Source organism: Vulpes vulpes, chromosome 4, assembly GCF_048418805.1.
Source record: "Vulpes vulpes isolate BD-2025 chromosome 4, VulVul3, whole genome shotgun sequence".
NCBI lineage: Eukaryota > Metazoa > Chordata > Mammalia > Carnivora > Canidae > Vulpes > Vulpes vulpes.
The window spans coordinates 36341860-36360731 of record NC_132783.1 but is presented as its reverse complement, the minus strand read 5'-3'; the positions used below and the strand labels follow the sequence as shown (position 1 = coordinate 36360731).

Sequence of the window (18872 nt, the reverse complement as noted above, 5' to 3'; positions counted from 1 at the left end):
AACAGAACAAGAATATATCTAATGCCACCCTGTCCTCACTCTAAGTCTTGACTTGTTTGACATACTGTACAGGAAATCTGACACACTATAATCTCCCTCCATTGATAGTCTGCTTACAACTCAGGACAGACACGTATTACATTTTTTTTTGGACAACAGTGAACAGAATTTTGCAGTCTGATCATAAATATTCCTCAGAATAAATGCACTCTGCCTCACAAAAGATAGTCTTACCACCCACATATCAAAATTTCTCTCTCCAATCATAAGAAGATTCTCAGGTCTTTTCTGTTTCAGGAATTCCTGCAGAGGTGGTGGATGGAAATCTGTCTCTTATAACATGCGTATTTTATGTCAGAGGGATTTATGGTCACACTCTGCAGTAATCACTTCTGTCACATAATTTTTCCAAAAGAACTTGACAGTTCACACAACCCCTTGAAGCAGAGAAGTGGTTTTGAATTCCTTAACCAGGGAAAACAGGGGAAAGATGTTTTAGAGGCTGGTACTTCACTAACTTGTACTAACTCATGTTCATAAGCATTATCAGTTGGGTAGATCTGAGAGAGAACTTGCACTTTTTCAACATGAGATATTGGAGCCTTTTATTCCAATCTTTTTTCACACAGAACATGTTTATCATACAAATAAAATAAACAGCAACCACAGCTTACATGGCCTCAGGTGTTTACAAGCTTCCTAGAGATTCCCTCCTCATTGCCCTTCCCCTCTTCCACCCAAATCTATTCTGAGAATATTTTTAGTAAAGGTCAGTAAGTTTCTAGTTTTTCAATTTTATTAATCATGGCATATTTTTCTCCCTCTTATTTCCTCCTTATTTGGGATTTATTTTTCTTTTTAAGAGAACCAATAAAATTATGTTTTGGTATGAAGAGATCTCTTTAGCCCTAATGCTTTTGATTTGCATTCTTTAGGCCTGGGACTTTTCAGGAAGCAAAGTAGAGGAAATCTTATCTGTTTTGCCAAATCCTTTCTGATAAGGCTATTTAGTGTCTAGGTAATTTTGAGGTGACCTGTATCCTCTTTTTCTTCTAAGTAAAAGTCCTTGAAACATAGACACTACCCAAATTCAGAAATTCTACAAGTTGGAAAACAGATGTGTACAATTTGCTTTTGTTTTACTATGGAATATGAGTTTAAAATGTTATTAGATGGTAATGTGCCAGCATCTTCCCATCTGTGACTCATTAGCCCTATATTACACAGTCAGAATTTTATATATAAATCTCATATTTATGTAACAAAGAACAAAAACAGATACAAACAAGAAGTCTACGAGGGATCAGGATCTTGACTAGTGGCGATAAATCATAATGTCACTTTGAACAGGATTATCTAACAAAAATAATTTAAAATTAAAAGCTTTTTAACAGCACACATGGTAGGCCTTACAAATGTTTTGAAATTTGAATGTATAAATAACTCACTTCTTGTACTCATATCTGAGCATGACCAGCTTGTTGTTCGATCATATTTTCTAAATGCTCACAAAAAGCATTAGTTTTATAACTTCTTAGTTCGGTTTCCAGTGTTAACGAGATCTAAAGAGGGAAGTGAATAGGTAATTCTCTCTTCAGACAGAAAGAGAGAATTCTTTTTATCAAACAGAAAATCTCTATTTGAGGAAGCTGATTTTATATTCTTCAATCATCTTAACTGCAGAAAATGCTACCAATTAGGTGCTTAGAGCTACATTTTAAAGATTTTATTAGTGAGCTAGGCAAAAGGACTTCAGAAGCTTATATGTAGCAGAGTACAAAGAGACATGTGGAAGAATTCTCTTAAATTCTAACAAAAAGCCCATGGCCTGGGGTGCAATATCATAAGACCATAAGACCATGTGCTTTTCAAACTGGGATAATGCTTAAAGGGTACATGCCATTGTTGAGGGGTGGTGGTGGTGGATAAGGGTTACTTTAGGCAGTAATAAATATGGCATATCTTCCTTAAGATTCAAGTTTGATTAATGTTAAATAATTTTAAATATTTTTATGTACAAACATTGTCATATTATGGGGTAGAATGTAAAATTTACACAAATTTTTAAAAATTTTACTGTTTGATGGTGGTAGAGAACCTCATTTCACAGGGGATACCTCTAGATTATAGGTAGATACTGAATTGACCCTCTCCTTCCCACAAAAAGTCTTTGAAGAATTAGTTTGAAAAGTACTGGTGCTGAATACTTATCTATAAGTCATGGCTTTACGTAGCCATAACAGTTAGGCTTCCTGGGCTGTTCACACAGAGTGTACTTTTTTTGTTAACTATGCCATTTTTTTTCCCACGGTATCATTAGTCATAGTCCTTTCTAAATAAATGGAATGGACATATTTCACTTGGTTTTGCATCTTGGAAAACTTGCCTGGTACACAGATGGTTCAACTGGGTATGGGAAAAAAATGTGACTCCAGGAAAACATGGAGAAAAAGTCCAGGAATAAGCTGAATTGCTGAAATAATGTGTTCAATACTCACTACCAAATATTTAGAATTCTTAAGAAATTGGATGTATGAGAGTGTAAAACTACCTTACACAACCCATTTCCTCTTCAGAGCCTACTCAGACTACTTCACAAATCTTCCGAACATTTACTGAAGTAGGTTACCATCTTCTACCAGTGTTTTGACATCATTATAGGAGGAGCTCTATGTCCCTTCATTACCTTCTAGAAACAGAGGCAAGCCTACCCCAAAGAAATGATGAAAAAAATAAATATTTCATAAAATATGCTTCTAACTACTTAGAAGCCATAAATTCAAGATGCTATTATTTATTGTATACTCAGTAATGGTGTTATATGATTACATTATAGTGAGAAAACTTTGTGTTTTGTCAAAAGCATTCTATAAGGCAATGTTAGAGCCAGGAATTTAATACACAACTTCTAATTCCAGACTTTGTCATCATACAGTTTATGTGTTTATAATTTCTTTCTACTTTTACAGTTTGAATATTGGAAATATCAACAATATATAAAAAGTATTTGTTGAGTGCCTTCTGTGCAGCATTCACTGTGCTAGGTATGGGGATTGAATGGTGAGCCTGACCACAAGCTCACAGGGGTCAACGTCTACTGGAGAAATAGGAAAAAATAAGCATGCAGTAATCACATGAAGAAATGACTATTTTGATGAAGGAGACGAGCTACAAAGTAAATAAAAGTATACCTAATGGTAGGTTCAAGGAACCCTGGAAGACTTCCCAAGCCATGTGAATGAGGGAATGGGGGTTTGTAAAGCAAGAGGAAAAATAAAGACAGAGACCCCATCTACTTAAAATAGTCTAGTTGAGGACTGTGCCCAAGAACTAGAGACGGACAAATCTATAGTTTCAAGTAATATTAAGAAGGTAAGATTCACAAGACTTGTAGTCTGGCTGAAAACGTAAGGGAGAAGGAGGGGAAGTGAGCAGTCTGAGCGATGGAGGATGGTAGAGGAAACACTAGAAAAGAATGGGTTTTCTGGAGCAGTTAGGTATGGATGATGATTTCAGTTAGGGATCTGTTGAATTTGAGGTGTCCATGAAGAACCAAGGCATGGCTGTTAGATATGCATATAAGAAGTCAGGAGATAGGTGGGAATCACAAGTCTTAGAACCTCCTGAAGTCATGTAAGGAGACTCTAGAGAGAGCAGATATAGAAGACAACTCTTGGAAAGACTTCCATTTAAGGGATGAGTAGAGGAAGAAGCAATTACAAAGAGAAATAATAAAATGTGTTTGTAGAAGCAGGAGGAATGCTAACTCACCTCATAAAAATTCTTTTTTTTTTTTCATAAAAATCCTATACAGGCAAATGACTCATTAATAAAAACTGCATTATTAATTGTACTGTATAAATAAATGCACATGAACTGAAGTCCTCTACTCACCGTTGCACTGGCAGGTAATCTAGGCGTTAGAAATGGCCAATGCCACCAACAGTGGATGCTCACTGATATGCACAGGGGAGTATATCTGAGGTTGTAGAGGTACGGAGGAAAAAATTAAACTATATTTTAAACATAAAGGTGGACCAGGAGCCTTCCAATCATATTGGAAGAAAAAATATGTTATGCTGAGAAATGAAAATCCCTGAGTTTCTCCATAATGTAAATAGTATCATGATTCTTCTAGCCCCAAATATATCATGCACTATAACATTACCATTACAGTGGGTATGTGCACAGCATAAATAAAGATGAATATTCCAAGAAGTCGATAAAATGATTTCTAGCTAAGAGAGACCAGATGGGGAAATATTGTAATAGGATGCAAAAATATTTAGGTAAAAGAATAACTTTAGCTTAACAGCAGGAATCCTTAGGAAACAAACTGGGAAAGAAAAGAAATTAAGAGAAAGGAATTTGCTGCTAAATCATTTCATAATGCAGTAGATGGTATAATTTGTCTGAATAGAAAAATCAACTACATGAAGCTAAATAGCCAACAGAACCCTTTGAATAACCAAATACCATGAACTTATGAAAATCAGAATTTACAACCAATGGAAAAAGATTGGCTTATGGAAATATTAATTATGGGAAGAACTAGCTTCCGAAGTTGAATATAATACTGGATCAAAACGTTAATTTTTCTTTTTTATAGATACCCTAAGTTCCATTCTACTGGGTTCTATCATAAATGTTAATCCTAGTCACTCCAGGAATTATACATATATTTTAACATATAAATGATACATCTGAATTTGAAGATTATTTAGAAGAGAGTGAGAACAATACAATCTATACATTGACAAGTCATTAAATACTATAGCTACTAAAATGCTAAGTAAAGACACACTGCAAAAGATCTGTGAATAAGAAGAAAGATGGCAGATACACTTCAACACTGGCAAGTGTAAAGTACAAGAAAAATTTCCTAAACTACACATACTGAAAAAAATTCTATTTGTTATGTATGATCTCATAAGAGATTCCAGGTGTTGTTGTAGTGTTTGCTAAAGATATACAGCTAAGAAAGGCCATCAGAAGATGAGAGCCCATGAAAAGAGGTAAGATTCCTAAAGAAGCATTGTCCTGCTCTGAGGCAGCCAGAGAAATGTAGACATAGGATACAGGGAAGAAAAATTAAATGGCCTTGCAGTCTAGGAGACTGCACAAAAATAAAATTGTCATTTCTATTTATATAAATTTAGCTATCATTGAATTGGAACAATACTCCTGAAGCGAATATCAAGAGAACAGTCCTGTCTTAGAGGTTCCTCATAATAAAGATAATAAATAATGATGATGGGGCAGCCCTGGTGGCCCAGTGGATTACTGCCCGCCTTTGGCTCAGGGCATGATCCTGGAGATCCAGGATCGAGTCCCACATCAGGCTCCCTGCATGGAGCCTGCTTCTCCCTCTGCCTGTGTCTCTGCCTCTCTCTCTCTCTCTCTCTGCCTCTCATGAATAAATAAAGTCTTAAAAAAAAAAAGTTAATAATGATGATGATGGTAATGACAATGGTCAGTATTCACATGATACATACTATGTGCCAGGTATTATTCTAACAGCTTTACAAATGTTAACTCTTGTAATCCTCACAACAACCCTTTGACAGATGAACAATTTGAGGCATGAAGCGGTTAAGGGTTTTGCCCATCTAACTGTAAGTAGAAGAGATAAGATTCACACCCTGACCACCTGCTCCAGAGTCTATGCTCTTAGTTATTACACTTTCCTTAAATCCTTCATAGTTTCTGAATTTCTTTACCATTTATTCATTCATTTATCAAGAAGTTAATAGCATCCTACTAGGAACAAGGCAATATTTGGACATTGAGATTAGAAAGCCTTATCCCAGGCTTCATGGAACTTAAGAGGATAACCAAGAAAAGCAGATGTTAAACAAGCAGTTACAAATGTGACTGGGATTTCTTTTGAGATACATACACTCCTTTTCGCTCCCTTCACATATAGTGTGTCACTGCTGCGTCTATGGGGCATAGGAAAATTTCTGCTCCTTCTGTGCCATGCTTAATACAGCGGAATCTTTTGCAAGGTTGCCCATGGTCTCTTGCATCTAGATGTGTCACATGTCAGATGGCCGTTTTTCCATGTTTTTCTGCAAGATATTGTTGCTTCCTGGAAATGCTGCTGGGAAGCAGGTCTCTGCAGCAGCAACACACTATATGTGAAACCCCATGCAGGTCAGTCAAGCCATGTTGCCTTCTCAGCAGCAAACTGTGTGGACTGATGACTGAAGACCAGGTGCCCTTTAATTTCTACCCCAAATCTTTTGATACTACAAGAACTCAGAAGTGTGAGTCAGTCCAAAAGGAGGAGGAAAGTGATGTTTGTTTGTTTTTTGTTTTGTCAGCTCAGAAGAAGGGAGGATTTAGCTTCAGAAATCAAGTCAGATTCAGATTCAGAAATCAAATTAGATTCAGAAATCCAATTGTTATGGAAAATTAAGTCATATTGCTTACTCACCAGAGTTTTTGGATTGAAAATCATACCCCAAAAGCGAATGTGATGACTGCTAACAGAACAAAAAGTAGGAGAGTGCACAGGAAGGGACCTAACCCAGGTCAGCTGGCCAGGCAGGACTGTCCCCAAGGAAGTGGTATTTAAGCTGAGACCTGCAGAACAGAATTGGCCATGCAGACCCTAAGTGCCTGGTCACTCTCAAAGGATACTGATACTTTTCCTTCCTGATACTATCATCAAGGTGAATATTAAAACCAAAGAGAAAATATATCTTTCTCTTCCAAAGAGATACTGAATATATACTTGGAATACAAAGATTGTATTGGGTCCTGTTTTAGGTACTCCCTTGAGATCTAGGCACTGTTCTCCATGTGGGAAAGGTTAGGATAAGGGCAGTGGCAATGGCTGACGGGGTGTAGGATTCTTGTGGGAGGTCCGATTGATGAGAATGAGAGTGAGGTTAACTAAAATAATCATTCCTTCATATAATAAATGTCTCTTAAGTACATTCTGCACGCCAATTACTGTGAAAAAAAAAAAGCTGTGGGGTTTAAATCTAGTGGGGAGGGGAAGTAAGTTATCACAAGAGTATCATTCTAAATGGAAAATATTCCACATTAGTGCTGTAATTAAAGGGGCAGGCAGTAGGCTATTTAAACACATTCTGATTGGGAAATGGAATAAGGCTCCTAAAAAGATGGGATTTGAGCCACAGGAGGAAGGATGGTTAGGATAAAGGTATGTGAGGTGGAGTGTGCAGCTGGTTTGAGAAGAAGGTATTCCAGTATGATATACAGTGAGCAAAGATGTGGAAAGTGGGAATTGCTGGTAAGTTGAGTTTGGTTGGGGTGAAGCACGTATTTTTTAGGGAAGGGCCTGGAGAAGTTGACAAGGTATTCAAAGAAGGTCTTCAAAGAAGCTCAAAGGGGAAAGTAAAGGGAAGCCACAGATATATTTACAAAACAAAGGTGCCGTTCCATATGTAGGTTTGAGGAAGACAACCCTGGCAAAATTAAGAACAGATTAAAAATCAAAATTTAGTTCATGATCCCTTATCGGCAATCTCAAAATTCAAAGTCTCTGAAAGTAACATTCCTTCCTTAGGTTTTCTAAGTTTGCAGCAAACTCGTTTGGTGTCAAAAACTTATTTGAACAGATGTGAGGCTATTTATGGTCACTAATAATTCTTCTTAGGGTGAACATGCATGTGTTTCACTGCAGAAACGGATGGTTTGATTATAGGGTGCCTCAGGCCTCTCTAAGGGTGTCAAACAATATGCAATGTATGAGTAATATTAACTTTCTAATGCCTAATAACTAAATTCTGAAACACATTTGACTGAGCATTTTGAGAAAGGATTGTGAGCTCATTCCAAAGTTGATGACAAAGATTCCCTTAACATAATAAAGATTATAGAAAGAGTAGTAAAATTTAAAAAGTTAGGGCAATGAATTCATTTTTGAACAAGAAAATTTGTTAATATAATCTAGTCTGACAAATCTAGAATTATATATGGCAATCTGAATTATATATTATAATTTAAACCAACTTATAGTAATTAAAGATATATTTACTTTTATGATTTTAATTTTATATATTAATCAGAACTATCCCAATTTATTGCTATCTAGCATATAGCTTTTAATTGATTGCTTTAATAAATAAATAAGCACATTATAATTAGCATGTTTTGCAAGTAATTAAAAAAAAAGATCCATGAAAATGTTGCTTTTTCAGTAAATTAAAAAAAAAAAAAACCTCCAGAAGTCTTGTTCAGAACATCATTTGGTTACCAAACACTGCATAATGATTTGCTTAACAACCTCCACTTAAAAAATATAATGTAAAAGTAAGTTTACATTCCACCCCATCTGAATTTCATGCAATTTGCATTTGAAATACAAGTTCTTAATTATGGAGCCCAAACTAATAAACTTTTAATTCTCAAGGAATCTTCCCACTAGGATGGTACAGCATCATGATAGTGTGCAATACAATATTTTGCATTTATGCTTCTGTGAAAACCGAGGGTGCTTGTAGCTGAGGGTGCCAGGTCAAGGACACAACTCAACTTGAATATTACTCTATCCATTTTCTGAAAGGAAACAGTCTACATTGGGGAGAGAGGGCACAGCATATATCAGGAAAGGATAGTATAAAGAAAACAGAGGATTCATTAGCAGACAGGGCACCTTATACTGAAGGGAAAATAAGCATTTGACCAGTAGCCTGTGAGAAAAATTCAACTTTTTTGTTTTGCAATCTTCATTTTGGGAGAAAAATCAGAAGCATCCTGTTGTTCCCTAAAAACATGAATGGCTGGCTTAACGGTATTTGCCAAACTTCCTTTGTGTGATACTAGATTGAGTTGACTCTAAAACTCTTTTGGCATGCTCCCTGGATGGTAGCCTTTTTTCTTCCCTTTCCCACAAAAGAGGTAGATTGCTGGAAGCCAACCTATAAAAGCTGATGAGAGTCCCACAGGGCTCAGCTATAATGGGTGGAGAGTTACCCTTGTATTTCCTACTCCACCTCTGAAGGTCACCATCTCCCATAAATAAATTTGAGCCCACAGCAAATTTCTGATAGTCCTCTGGGATAATGGAGCTCTTCAATATGACCCCCAAAAAGATAACCGAGTACTTAGGCTAGTTCATCACAGAGTAATGTTACTTGAAGTAGAACTACTCTAGATCCTGTTCTCTAATGTCCCCCTTGAGCCTACACCCTAAATTTTTAGTATTTTCCCAAAGGCAGTTTAATTATATAAAACTGGACTGTGGCTTGAAAGTATCCCTGAAATTTGCAGGTTTCTATACCAAACTAAAACATTGATTGTAATTTAGAACATTTTTGAATGTCCTATAGTTATCTTTATATTTGATGTCACTTGTGCCTATGGAGTAAACTCAAATGACTATAAGGACCAGGCGATGACATAGATAAAAGAACAGGTTTATGATGAAAAGAAGTGGGCAGATTTAGCTGAACAGGAGACAACCCAGGCTAAAAGGAAACAATGAGGACTCAATTGATTTTTCCCCAAGGGAAAGCAGACTTGGGGCTGCTACATCTTCACACACTTCAAGAAAAGCCAGAAATCCAATGATTCTTTTTTAAATGAATACTTCAGATATTAAATGTTTGTAACCAATTCAAATTTACTTAAAATAATTTTATAGTCTAAACAAGAATACATTTGAAGGGAGGATTTGGACCACAGACTACCAGTTAAAGGTCTCTGATCTAGTGCTTTGAATGTTGAATTAGAAACAAGACAAGTGTAGAAAGGATTTGCTTCAGAAAAGAAATAATACCGTTACTTGACTGAAGGAACTTTATTTTGTTGTATTACCTTTTGAAGAAAGGGTTACAAGTTCTCAGTGCCTCAATTACATGTAATCCAGAGCACCGGTTCTTAAATCATAAAATCTTCACAATGTGATTATTATACAGGACCTCTAGGAGGAAGAACTGAACAAGGTGTAATTCCTTTTTGAAAAGGAAGTACTGCATCCCATAGTGATAGATCCATTTGGGAGGAGACTCATGATTTGAGCTCCTAATGAAAGAGGCTGTTGTAATCTATGTGAAAGTTATGGGTTCTTTGGGAATCTCAGAATAGAATTTCCTGACTTCTGTGAAATTAAATCTAAACTTTATAATGATATGGATATTGGAAATCATAATGTGAACTTTCTACTTTTTGGTTTTAATTTCCTGACTGTGGTTGATGATAATGTTATTTAATGAAATGCAGTAACTTTTAATATTAAATTGCAACATACTATAATGCTTATTATATTTGCTCTTTAAAAGTGGTATTTATTTGCACATACAATTTACTTGAAACATCTACACTGATCATATTCAAACTTTTTTACCTCCAATTTCTTTTTTACCTCCCAATTTCAAATATCTAGATAATAATACATCAGGCAAAAATGTTAAGAGTAGATAATAATTTGTCTTGGTAAATGACTGAAAATGAGGGCTCAGAGAAGATGTAGCTGCAATTTCTGCTAGGGTCATTCTCTCTTTATTTAAATGTACTTAATAGGGACACCTGGGTGCCTCAGTGGTTGAGCATCTGCCTTTGGCTCAGGTTGTGATCCTGGGGTCCTGGGATCGAGTTCCACATCAAGCTCCCTGCAGGGAGCCTGCTTCTCCCTCTGTCTATGTCTCTGCCTCTCTCTCTCTCTCTGTCTCTCACGGATAAATAAATACAATCTTTAAAAATAAATAAATAAATATACTTAATAGTCCAGTTATCAAAGGAATTTGCCATATATAACAGAAGCAAGATTTTTTTCTTCCTATGATTATAAGAATTAATTCAAAGCACAACATGGTCTTTTAATTTAATAAACATTAAATGAAATGTTTGCCTTATTTGCTAGAAAAGAAAAAAAAGTGAATAACCACTTTCTGTGTTTGAGCACATGAAGTGATGATATCACACATAAGTAAGACCAAGGAAAACTATTTCTCTGATGTCTTAGAATATCTGAAAGCAATAGCCCAGGGCTCCAAAACACAAATATATTTCATAGATATCTTTTTCTTCAGTGGGTCGCCAATCTCAGTACCCACAAGAAACAAAGTTTACATTTTACAAATCAGGTGGCATCTGGTTTACTCAGATAAGTAACCAGTTGTGCCACATCACCAGCCACAACTGTTATGATTCCCACATCTGGCTAAAAAATTACAAAATGTGTGCCTACCATATCGTTACTGGAATTAAATTACTTATTTACACGTAAGGCACTGTCAACCTTTCTGCTTGTGTGATAAGGGGTATCAGTAATTATGGAACATAGAAGTAAGGAGGGGGATCCCTGGGTGGCGCAGCGGTTTAGCGCCTGCCTTTCGCCCAGGGCCCGATCCTGGAGACCCAGGATCGAATCTCACGTCAGGCTCCCGGTGCATGGAGCCTGCTTCTGTCTCTGCCTCTCTCTCTCCCTCTCTCTCTCTCTCTCTCTCTCTCTCTCTCTCTGTGACTATCATAAATAAATAAAAAAAATTTAAAAAAACAAAAATTAAAAAAAAAAGTAAGGAGGAATAATTTATCATTTTCCATGACTGGGATGAAGCTTCACAACATTAATTGTACAATTGTCCGTATTTCTTGACTTAGGAAATGCAGAAGTTATTAAGTGTTGGGAAAATGATGCAAAAAAATGTCACTAAGAAAAAAATATTTTCAAAGGAACTACCACAATCAGCTTTTCCAAGTCATCATTATCCAATTTGTGAATGATTAGTGCCCTTAATTTTCCTTCCACTCTCCTATTCTTTGGAAGATTTCCTTTGTTATGATGTACACAATTTAATGTAAGGAAAGAAAAGAAAGAAAGAACAAAGGAAGGAAAAGTCAAACTAAGTATTAATACAGATTATAAGAATTAATTCAAAGCATAACATGGTCTTTTAATTTAATAAACATTAAATGAAATGAAAAAAAGGTGCTGTTTTAAAATAGTTGCTTTATTTCCTTTTAAAATAGATAAAATAATAGATGGGTACACATGTATAATCAGATTATAGCAAGAGGTATGTCCAGGTTTCTTATATTATCCTCAGATACTAAACTGAGAAACCTTACTAACAACCAATAAAAATAGTGGGTTTATAGCCAACTGAACAATTTTCTTGCATAATACTGCTTAATTGGTCACATAGTTAATATTCTCAGTCCTGATCCATTCAACACTTAACATCGGTATCAGTGAATTGGATTAGTCTTCTCAAACTTTGGGTCTCTCTCTCTCTGTCTCTCTGTCTCTGTCTCTCTCTCTGTCTTTGTCTCTCTGTCTCTGTCTCTCTCTATATATATAGGACTGGGGATATATATATAATCTTTTAAAAAAAGATTTCAGGACCTTGGAATCATGACCTGAGCCAAAGGCAGACACTCAACCACTGGGCCACCCACAGAGCCATTATATTTTTTTTATTTTTTTAATTTTTTATTTATTTATGATAGTCACAGAGAGAGAGAGAGAGGCAGAGACACAGGCGGAGGGAGAAGCAGGCTCCATGCACCGGGAGCCCGACGTGGGATTCGATCCCGGGTCTCCAGGATCGCGCCCTGGGCCAAAGGCAGGCGCCAAACCGCTGCGCCACCCAGGGATCCCCATAGAGCCATTATATCTATGTCTCAGATCTCCAAAAAATGCAACAGGTAAGGGACATAGTATTTGTTGGATGGCAGAATCAGACTCCAGAGAGAATCTCAACAATACAGAGTATACCAATAGTATGGGAATAAAAGTAAAGCACCGTGTTTGGATCCAATTAAAAGCTATATAAAAACACAATCAAGGAGCTAAGGATTAGTGACAGTGAGAAAAAAAGACTTTGGAATTTAAGTTGATAATAACGTATGCATCAATATATGATACGACTGCCAATGTTAAAAGCTCATCTAATTCCAGGCCATACTAATGTAAACAGAAGCAGGTAGGCTACATCCCACTTAGTCAAGCTGCATTAATGTGTTTAATTTCTGGATATTACCCTTTAAGAAGGACAGAAACAGAAACATCTGCAGAGAATAACCAAGATAGTAAGGAAGCACATGATTGTCACATGAAGAATGGATAAAGGAGCTGAGGCTGGAGCAGGTGAAGAGGAGATGGGATATAAGAGCTACTTTAAGTAAGTTTAGAACTGCATGTGGGGCTAAAGCCTCCACCACTGCAAGTCATATTCAGACTTATGCTGGACCATTATTGTTAAGGGATGTAGCAAGCGAAGGTTTGGACGAGAAGGGCTTTGGGTTCATTTTAACCTTAAGCTTCATTCACTGTTTCTATAAAATCACTGAAGAGTTGTTATGTGGAAGAGTCAGAAGGCAAGATTAAAACTAAAGGTAGAGGAAGTACAGAACAGCAGATGTTGATTCAAAAGAAGTAACAATAAATACTTATTGAGTAAATGATTTAATTACTTTGTAATATTTAGAACTGCCCATAATTATTAGTCTGCCTGCTAATACTCAGAATTGTCTATAATTGTTAACCTGCTTTGTAATAGAGTGAGTGAGCTCCTTGTCCTTGGAGATGTTTGAATAAAACTCAAGAACTATGAGCTTAGAACACCCTGCAAGAGTTTTTAGGCAATTGGCTGGCTACAAAATGGATTTATTTTGATATCATAAGATAAATTAATTTTAACGTAGCAGTAAGTTAAATTTGTTACCCATATCATCTGCCTCCTCAGCACCTTTTTAAAATTGAACAATCAAGATTTATCTAGAAACCTTTTCTGGCATGCCAAAAGATTTATAATTCTAACAAACAGTGAATTTTTTAGTTCCTGTATTACCCAGCAGTTAAAAACAATATAAGAAATGTTTCAAATGCTTACAACTCTTTTCCATAAAACAAAATATAATCTGCCTTATAGGACCCTTTAAAGCTATTTAAAAAAAATTTTTTTTTTCCTCGGACTATTTTAAAAATTTTTTGTGGTTGATGCCTGGGTGGCTCAGTGATTGAGCATCTGCCTTCAGCTCAGGGCTTGATCCTGGAGTCCTGGGATTGAGTCCCACATTGGGCTACCATGGATAGCCTGATTTTCCCTCTGCCTATGTCTCTGCCTCTCTCTCTGTGTCTCTCATGCATAAATAAAATAAAATAAAATAAAATAAAATAAAATAAAATAAAATTTTTTGGACCATACCCTCAAATTGTGTATTTGCTGCACTCAGAAAAATCAGGTTTCAATTTAATCTTATACCAAAGAGGACATAGGGGAAAAAAAGATCAAATAATACTAGCCCAAATTAGTCCTTTCCTTAAGATTTGTCAGTATAGCTATAAAAGGCAATTCTAAACAATTTATGAACTTGTTTTTTATTGGTGTTCCAAGACTATTTTGCTAGAAGTGCTATAAGGGGAGATGTTTCCATTAATCCACTCTGCAACCACCACAACAAAAACCCAGAAAATATACACAGTGCCTTAAAATAAGAATGTTTCCAGAAGCATACTGACTAGTATTATAAAGGAAATTATTTGGGTCCAATAAAAAATATGAAACTAACTTTGTATTATGATTTTAAATACCTATGAATTTCAACTACAACCTATATAGATGTCTAAACTATATATCATCTTCAGTAATAAACCAACATCTATACTTTTAAGAAAAACCAGAAGAAAATTCTGAAATTTGGGGTCAAATTTTTCCTCAGAGGAGTGACTCTGAAATACAAGTCTTCAAAGTCTTCATTGTTTCTTTTTTTTTTTTTTTTTTTTAAGATTTTATTTATTCATGAGAGACACAGAGAGAAAGGCAGAGACACAGGCAGAGGGAGAAACAGGCTCCATGCAGGAAGCCAGATGGGGGACACGATCCCGGGTCTCCAGGATCATGCCCTGCGCTGAAGGCGGCGCTAAACCGCTGGGCCACCAGGGCTGCCCAAAGTCTTCATTGTTTCTAATTTTAAACATATAAAACTAAAGAACAAAAATGTATCTTTTTACTATTAACTTGCATATTATTTATTATTCTATTTTTTTTATGATAGTCACAGAGAGAGAGAGAGAGAGAGAGAGAGAGAGAGAGAGGCAGAGACACAGGCAGAGGGAGAAGCAGGCTCCATGCACCGGGAGCCCGATGTGGGATTCGATCCCGGGTTTCCAGGATCACGCCCTGGGCCAAAGGCAGGCGCCAAACCGCTGTGCCACCTAGGGATCCCTTATTATTCTATTTTATATACAACTGGGATAACTGAAAATTTTGTTATTCTACAATTCATACTTAACTTAATACTTAAATTGCCCAAAAATCTTTAAGATAACATAAATTATATTGATACTTAATTTTAAAAACTACCAAGTTTGAAATAGTATTATGTTTTTTCATTTGAGTATAGTTGACACACAATGTTACATTAGTTTCAGGTGTATAACATAGTGATTCAATAATTTTGTATGTTATAACATACAATGTTAAATTAGCTTCAGGTTACCCTATGCTCACAATTGTAGTTTCCATCTGTCACAATACAATCCTATTACAATACCATTGACTATATTCTTTATGCTATACCTTTTATTCCTGTGACTGATTCCTTCCATAACTGGATGCCTGTATCCCCTACTCCATCTCACCGATTTTGCCTATTCCCCTCCTCTGGCAACAACCAGTTTATTCTCTGTATTTACAGGTCAGATTCAGCTTTCAGCTTGTTTTTTTCATTTCTTTTGTTTTTTAGATTCCACATATATGTGAAATCTTATGGTATTTTTCTTTGTCTGACTTATTTCACTTAGCATAATACCCTCTAGGTCCATCCACATTGCTGCAAATGGCAAGATGGGCAAGATGAACTAGTACTAATTATCACCTTTGAACAGATGAGTATACTAAATATAAAATTCCATAGTACCATAGATTGACAATCACCAAAGTAAGAAGAATTCTATGTAATTTAAAAACAAATGGTATATAAATTAAAGGGAATAATGGAGCCTTCTTCCTGGAAAATAAATGTCATTAATTGTTTTGTTACCTGTGTGTCTGCATATTTTGATGAGCTTTGTTATCATAGTATCAGAGGCAAAATAATCTTCATCTCTATTTCAGGTATTGCAAACTCCAATGCCAACAGGGACAATGTACGTACGTAAATAAATAAAGTAAGATCAACTAGGTGTCACTGTGTGTAATGAAGAATGCATGTTCCATCTAAAGCAGATAGACTGGGGCACCTGGGTGGTTCAGTCGGTTAAGTGTCTGCTTTGCTCAGGTCATGATTCCAGGGTCCTGAGATTGAGTGCCGCATCCAGCTCCCTGCTCAGCGAGAGTCTGCTTCTCCGTCCCTCCCTACCCCACTCCACCACTCATGCACATACTTGCTCTCTCTCTCTCTCTCTGGCAAAAATAAATTTAAAAAATTATTATTTTTTAAGGAAGATAGACTTAATTCAGCCTCAGCCAACTGAAATTATATAAGAATGTGTATTCACTGGTTACAGATATTCCAATTTTCCAAGAGGAATAAAAAAATTATATTGTAGTAACCTTGTATGGTGACAGATGTTAATACACTTATCATGGCAGGCATTTCCTAATGTATATAAATGTCAAATCATTACATTGTACACCTGAAACTAGTATAACATTGCATGTCAACAGTGCTTTTTAATTAAAAAATTTTACATGAAATTGCCCAAAACTAAAATGTTAGCAACTAATTTGGGAAAGACAAATAAAATTTATCTCCTCTCAGAATCTGGTCCACAAGCTACCAGTTTGTAGCCTCTCATCTGAGGGGAGGTTGCACAAAATAGCATACATTTTCAAAAATAAGGAAAAATAAAGACTTTGAACTCCTTTACCCTGCTACAATTAAGGGTGTTACTCTCTACCCTAAAAGGCAATCCCATATAAATTGTGACAGTTTCTCAAACTACAACCCTGTTGGCACATGCCATTTCATTTGACACATTCTAAAAATCTTGAGTTATTATAACAGTTACTATATAAGATTCGAGGTAGATACCATGACTCAAACTTTGCATTCTTCTCTGACACATTTTATTAGAAAGACAGAGGTCCAAAGTGGAAGTAATACCACAGGCCAGTATAGAGTTACAGCATTAATGTTCGACATTGTGCTGGTGACATAGCAAGCTTTCTCTATTTTGATTTTGTTTGACTTTTCTGTTGCAAAGTGTAAAATGAAGGGTGAAGTTGTAAATCTCTACATTAATTTTCTGAACAAATCCGAAATGTCTAATAGATTGCCAGATATTCCCATTTTCCTGTAACTTCTCAAAATTAATTTTCTTTAATAATATTATTGAATAGTTGTCAATGACTACTAAACAAAAGTTTGCAAGATGAAAAAGTAATTTTAGTACTAAGCAAAAAAAGGCAACAAAAATGGCTTTGTTAAAAATGGCTTTATAAGGTTATATTCTAGAATTTCCTAACACTGAAGGTTCTTTAGAAATATCACTTTGTTGGGGATCCCTGGGTGGCGCAGCGGTTTAGCGCTTGCCTTTGGCCCAGGGCGCGATCCTGGAGACCCGGAATCGAATCCCGCGTTGGGCTCCCGGTGCATGGAGTCTGCTTCTCCCTCTGCCTGTGTCTCTGCCTCTCTCTCTCTCTCTCTCTCTCTCTCTCTCTCTCTCTGTGTGACTATCATAAAAAAAAAAAGAAATATCACTTTGTCAAAAGCAACATAATGTGTGTTTATCTATACAAGTGGGGAGTGTAGGGGTGAAGTTCTCAATTTAAACAGAGTAGTTAGGGACGCGACGCCTGGCTGGCTCAGCAGTTAAGTGGCTGCCTTTGGCTCAGGGCGTGATCCCGGGATGGAGCCCCACTCAAGCTCCTTGCACCAGGCCTGCTTCTCCCTCTGCCTCTGTCTCCGCCTCTCTGTGTGTGTCTCATGAATATATAAATAAAATCTTTAAAAACTAAACAAAACAAAAAACAGAGTAGTTATCAACTTGGCAGTGAAAGAATAACATATAATTAAATATTCCTAACTATTGTTCTCATTATCAAAATTATACTGATTGTTATATGAAGTCTTTAAACAAAAAAGACATAATATCAAGGAAGTGTTTAAAAAATCAATACAAATGGTTAAGTTGTAGCTAGCAGCTTTTTACCATATGATGGATAACAGCCATGCTAATAAAGACAATATAGTTTCTGATTTTCAAAACACTTGATCAAACTGTACTAATGATTTACAATCTTTACTTTCTCAAAAACAGTTCAGTAGGATAAAAAAGAAATTGAGAATAAGGAAGAATCAGGATAGAAAAATTACAAGATGCTGCTATAACTTACATTAATTTCAAAGAATATACTTGAGTCCCCTTCATATTAAAAAAAATTATAGCCCTAAAAGGAAATTCTAGTGCTGACATTCTAGAACCTTATGACTTTCTCAACCACTAAAAATTATAAGGAAGTAAGATAGCTAAGAAAATACTAATGAGTTCTGAGTTAGCTCTCAAACTTTTCTCTGATATTCAAGTCAAGGCAAATATTTGTCAAATAATTAATTAGTATTAAGCCAAAAAAGCTTAATCAGTAGACTACTACAATGACAGAGCCAATTTTTCATGTACTGGTCAAGAACTGTCATCATGATGGTTTCCATCTTACTTTGTATAGGAACATTGGGAACAATCTTCCTTGCAGGCTAAAACATGCAAGAAGAAAAATTAAGCATTAAATTATTAAAAGTTAATTTATATTCTCTTTAAAAATTCTGCAATGTCATACTGAATAAAAACGTAATTTTTAAAAAAGAGTTAAGGAAGATATATCAATTTAATCCAATAAAACATCATGGATTGTTTTGGATGTTTGCCCTTTCTTCCTTCCTTCTTTCCATCCTTTTCTTTCTTTTATTCATTCGTTCTTTCTTACTCTCTTCCTTTCCTTTCCTTTCCT

At 35.8% G+C, this 18872-nt stretch overlaps 1 protein-coding gene across 12 annotated transcripts in view; it reads right to left on the bottom strand.

The window, feature by feature from the left end:
* The window catches only part of COL25A1 (collagen type XXV alpha 1 chain), a 446203-nt gene that overhangs the window by 125538 nt on the left and 301793 nt on the right, over positions 1 to 18872 (bottom strand). The window lies entirely within an intron of this gene.